Below are 6,000 nucleotides of genomic sequence, written 5' to 3'. Positions count from 1 at the left end.
GTACAGGGCAGGAATAATTCAGCTAGGTTGCCTGTTGCCCTGATTTGCAGGGAATTAAGTCCTTTGAAGTCCTGAAAGATGAATTCCATCTAGATTGTCGAGTCTTTTTTAAATACATGCAAATCAGGGACTTTATGCTACACAAGCCTGGGGGGAGGACACTAGGGGAAAAGTCAACTCTGGTGGAATCAATCATTCACACTAGGGACTACACTATCAGCGGAGTCAACGCCTCTCTGATGGCAATATTCCCAGATGACACATCGCTGAAACATCCCTCGTTTGAAGATATCAAACGAGGGATTTTTACGCACTTACCAGCTAGCTCAAACTATCCTTATCTCCACCAAGCTTTAGGCACAATTTTATAAAACCTATTTTATTCTATATACACGCCAGATAAAATCGCTAAGTGGGGAACCGGTAAAGGGACATGCTCTCCGAGATGTAAACTATCCAATGCTCACTCTATTCATATCTTCGCCTCCTGTCCTGCACTAACATTTCAATACAAGATATAGAGAGTTTTCTGACGTCTGTTCTCTATAGAAAGATCACTTTGTCAAGTGAGGTAATTTTATTAGGGGCAGATGACCCAGATAATCCCGGCAGTGGCCATGAGCTTATATTTGGTACAATGGCGGTTTTGCAGCTATGCATCGCATCTGCATGGCTAGATCCTATAGCACCCTTATTCCAACAGTGGTTAGCTAGGCTATTGGCCATGTACAACATTGCAGTAGCCATCTACAAAAGGAAAGGTAAACAGCACTGCAAAAGGGGGCTTAGGATCTGGACACCTCTCACACACTGGCACACCATACAGAATTAGGATCTCAGTGGTATTGTACTATGCCCTTGTTCTCTTTTTTCTTTTTGTTTTCTAACTAGTTGTCTTTGGATATCTTCCTGTGGTTTTTTTGTTTTTTCCTTTTCCTCTTAAATAGTATATTTGCTCCTGGGAATTGTATGTTAAAAATGTTTTATTATATAATGATGGTAAATTACAATGTAATGCTCATGAAGACAATGTGTATTATGGTTTACCTGTCCGTCACTGAGGGGGGTGGGGGGTGGGATCAAGAAATGGAGAAAAATTGAATAAAGATATTTTAAAAATAAAAGGAATGGGACATATGGGGAGGTTGAGTCGAGCAGGTCCCATAGTTCAACGGCGTGTTTGCGGGCGGAGCGGGTGTTGAGAAGGATGCAGCTGAGGTGTTTGTGTTCTTTCCTGGTCAATGAGTTGTTGGGCTGGATGCTGGTGAAGATACAGTTCCAGCAGGAGAAGGGCCCTTGGGTGCGCTTCGGGGCGGCCACGTGGCAGGTGCGTGCTCGTCCTGTGTTGAGTGCGTGGAGGGTGCTTGAGTCGTAGCGGAGACAGGCAATGTGGCAGTCACGGGGCCAGGGGTTCTGGTGCTGGGCGCTTTCCAGGCGTGGACAGGCGAAGACGGGCTTGCCTTAGGTGCAGCGGTTTCCATATGAAGGGGAGGGGGCGAGACGATGAGCTGGGATGTGGGAGTGGGGCGTGAGGGGACGGTTTAGGGATAGCAGCGATAACGGTAGGAAAAATATGGAGGGAGCAGAATGGAAACATGAAAAGAATAAAATTACAGTGGCAGTCAGAGAAAATAAATTAAGAATAAATAAAACCAGAACCGGAACAGAGGCAAAGTAGCAGGAACAGAGGGTGGGTGGGCTCAAACCCTGTCCAGGAGGGCTGGCTGGGCGCGAGGTGGCACAGAGCCCCGCTGAGCTGCTGGGGAGCTGGAGGGAGGAGTGAGATCCTTAGACCAAGGTCTGAGGACTCAAGCACGTTCCCCCGCAGCAGTCGCCATTTGAAGGGGAGGGGGAAGGGACGATGAGCTATGAAGCGGGAGTGGGGTTGGAGTGGATGGGTCAGGGTCAGGGATAGCGGCGATAACTGAGGGAAATATATGGGGGGAAGAAGAATGAAAACACAAAAAGAAAAAAATGACAGTGGCAGTCAGGGAGAATGAATTAAGAATAAATAAAACCAGAACTGGATCAGAGGCAAAATAGCAGGAACAGAGGGTGGGTGGGCTCGGACCCTGAACAGGAGGACTGGTTGGGCGCGAGGTGGCACAGAGCTCCGTTGAGCTGCTGGGTGCTAGAGGGAGGAGTGAGATCCTTCGACCAAGATCTGAGGACTCACCTCAGAAAACAATTGCACAGGCCATGTCAATGAACACAAATAAAAGAAATAAAAATGTAAATAAGAACAAATCAGTAAGTTAAAGGAAAACAAATCTTGCAAACAATAAACATAAAACCAGTACCTCTGTGGCACTTGTCACATTCATGTCACACTAAAGCAGACTCCTGTCCAGTGGCAATCCACTATTGGCTAGTGTATTTACTCTTGTGCACCAAAGGGCAAATGTCCCCAACCTAAATTAGGTACACAAACCCCTGAAAAGGAAAACGTTTTAATTCCGAAAAAGGCCCCTATCTGTATGTATGTAGTGTCTTGAAAATCACAGTATCTTTTTGTTGATAAGTTCAACAATAGCATTGTGAGATTTTGGATTTCTGCCAATTCGATAATCGAACAACACATAATTAACCAAAACTTCTCTAATACAAATCACAAATAAGAATAGTACATGAAAATCACAGTAATCAAACCTCCAATTGAACCCAAAATCAATATTGCATAACCAATACGTCACTCACAGCATAACAAATCATCACTCAGCACAGAACTAAATTTTCAGTACCACACCGGAACACTCTTAGTCACCAAAATGCCACCAGAATCATGTGACTCTATAAATACTTACAATCTGACTTTTTCAGGAGCAGCAACACAAACCAAGAACAAAGCAAAATCCACTAGGAAAATCCACTTTGACTAGTGACAGAGCAAAAAGGGGAATTTCTAAAGCAGAAAGAACGTGTTCTTAACTTGCAACACTCCTCAGCTACCACAAATTTGTGGGTACGGGGGACCCTGCAATTTTGACAGCCCAAAATTGTGCCTTCACAGAAAAATAACAATTTGATGAATTGGAGACACTGTTAAATCTCAATTTCAAGAGTTAATGTGTCCCAGAGGTAAGGCTCTGGGACACATTAACCGAATTACAGTCAGAAAATGAAAACAGCCTGCTCAGAAACTTTTAGTTCTACATCAGCAGAATAGTTGTAATGATTTATTTCAAAAAGTCTAAAACGCAGAACAGAATAATCGCCATGAAGGATGATGAATATGGCATTACAGAGAAGTGTGCAATCAAAAATATTCTAAGTTCTAAGTGGGCAGAAAAGTCAAGACAGAAACAGACAGCATCCCTAGTAGCAATAAGGAAAACTCTCTCAGCCCCCCAAAACTGAGCTTTTTTTATACTATCTTCAAATTGGAAATGACTAAAACTGCTGAATCATCATGGTATAATAAAATGTGTTGCTTTCTCTGCTAATCAGAGCACAACTTTACTAAGTGTCATATTGTCATAGAACCTAAGCACTATCCCACTACATGAATATTTATTTCGAAAACTCTATACTAATGCCATCCGGAGATGGTGGGACAAACTAGATCCGTGAACAGCAGGTTATTATGAATGAATAGTATACATGAGCTAATGGAACAACTTTGAAATAAAGTTATAGTTTGGAGAATAGGCCGGGAGGGTTCATCGAGACCAGGAAGAAAAATACCCATGGAAATAAACAAACATGATTCTGCTTGACTATGTACTGCAGAAATAACAGATATTGAAATGTGCAGGGAAAAGGCATCCATTTTGTACAGTATGACCACTAGGCCCAAATTGAGGACTATTTAACAAAGGTCTTGAAAACACGCTTCTATATGTCAAGGGAAATTCGCTTTAAAGACAATCGTGCAATATGTGTCCGTACATATGTCATTGAGTGTAAAACCACATTCTGTATTCTGTTCAAGTTGCACAAAAATATGAATACATAATATTTCTAACAACAGATAGGAGATAATTACTCATTGACTAAAAGATGTATACTTGAATCCATTGTATGGAGGTTGTGGAAAATGCATCATGAGTTCAGGTTAATGATGATTATCCTGAGATTTCGAATATGTCGGCAAAATGAAGCAGTCCCACAGCATGGCCAGTTTGGATGGAGTTCAATGCACTTGAGACCACTAGAGTTGGTGCAGGTATCTGTGGCAAGTGTTGTGAGCAAAGCCTTTAAAGTGTTTCAAGTAAATATTTCTTTGTGAGTCGTCACGTTGGTCAATTATGCATGTCTTGCGTGCTTTTCATTGTTTGCGGTATTTATAATGTAAAAACCTCTAGCATAGGGGCACTGATTTCAAAACACCTTTGTGTACCCGGTAAATGCATTAATGAATAACTATGATATTTGACAAACATGTTTTAGCCTGGGTATTATACTAGTGACGTAGCCCCTACAGACCTCTTCTAACTAAATGAGCTTGTCTACTTTCAGGTGAGAATGTGGCCCTGGGTGGTCGAGCCACCCAGTCAAGTGTTCTTTATGGAAATTGGAATCTCCTGGGTTATCTGGGACTTGCATTCAACGCTATAGATGGAAATCAGGATGCCGATTATTCGCATGGATCCTGCTCCCGTACAAATGAAGACTTTGGTCCCTGGTGGAGGTTGGATTTATTGAGAAAATATAACGTCGATGTAATTTCCATCACCTCCAGAAGGGAGGCAGCAGAAAATCTGAATGGAGCAGAAATTCTCATCGGGAATTCATTGAGGAACAATGGAAATATCAATGAAAGGTAAAGTTAAAAGTTGTCATTTACAAATAACAGATGCGTGTTAGTTAGATCTGTGTCGCGATATTTATAATAAATGAATATTATGTGAAAAAAGCAGATCTCATATATTAGATACACTTCAGCCCATCTGTACTGGTTTAGGAGCTGTACCCTAATTTTCAAGAGTTCAACTAATTATTTCCTTTATTACAATAATTTTGTTCCATTGGGACCTGGGACCTGGGCTTCTTTATGCCGCTCCACTCACAGAGTACATCTTTAGCACTTACGACTGGTGCACTTCTAGATCCCATGCAATTCAGGGTACTGGGCCATATTTTGACAGTTCGATTTCTGTCCAAGCACACTTATAAGAAGTAGTCACTTACTAAGTGATGCTGTGGCACGTTTACTTGTGCTAAGAGGAAACCTGACTGATTCTGGCCCCTTTAAAAATCAGATCATATTTTATTGTTTCAGTTACTTAAAACCATTTACAATATAACACATTTATAAAAAAATTAAAAACAAACAATTGAATAAGCATGAAAATGAATTCCTTTTGTTTTAATTGTCCCCATATTTAAGTCATCAAAGATTTACATTCCCACCTCCTAATTTCTAAAGTTACAAAATGTCCCTGCCTGTCCCTCTTGTTTTGGTGAAGTGCCCCTAAAACAGAATACATTGACTCACATAGTTTTCTTATCCCTTTCATATTAAAAGTCTGTGTCAGTAGGTTGTAGGATGTAACCGCGCATACTATTACCACACGCGCCTTTACATTGCTGCCGGTACAACATGTGCATCATTACCACTCTTGCATTTTGCACACTCATTTTTACAACGTACATGCCTTCACCACGCATGCCTTTACCACGATAATATCATCATAAAGGCATGCTTGCTAAGGGCATGTAGGTGCTCAACTGACATACGTGGTAAAGGCATTTCCTTTGTAGTGGCATGCATGCCGTTGAGACACACTAGCATGAACGTACCAGATTTTTTGTTGTTTCTCCCCACGTGATCCATTCACAGTGCTAAATAGACACTGTGAATGGACTTACATTTTCTGACGAGACAGAGAAGGCAGAACAAGAGAAAACTTTCTTCTGCTGAAACCCCCTGCCCATACTTGAACCTTAAGTCCACCAGTCTTGCCTGATGGGTCCTGAGAAGCAGAGGGGAGTTGAAAGCTGCGTGGTATACCTGTACCTTGCCTTTACCCCTTAAACCACCCTGTTCCTCAATCCCCT

At 41.8% G+C, this 6,000-nt stretch overlaps 1 pseudogene; it reads left to right on the top strand.

The window, feature by feature from the left end:
* Positions 1-1,038: 1,038 nt before the first annotated feature.
* Positions 1,039-6,000, top strand: part of LOC147665995 (fucolectin-4 pseudogene) — a 131,448-nt pseudogene continuing 126,486 nt past the window's right edge.

This window comes from Lissotriton vulgaris, unplaced genomic scaffold, assembly GCF_964263255.1.
Source record: "Lissotriton vulgaris unplaced genomic scaffold, aLisVul1.2 SCAFFOLD_1275, whole genome shotgun sequence".
In the NCBI taxonomy this organism is placed as follows: Eukaryota; Metazoa; Chordata; class Amphibia; order Caudata; family Salamandridae; genus Lissotriton; species Lissotriton vulgaris.
This window is presented reverse-complemented; position numbering and strand designations above follow the sequence as displayed.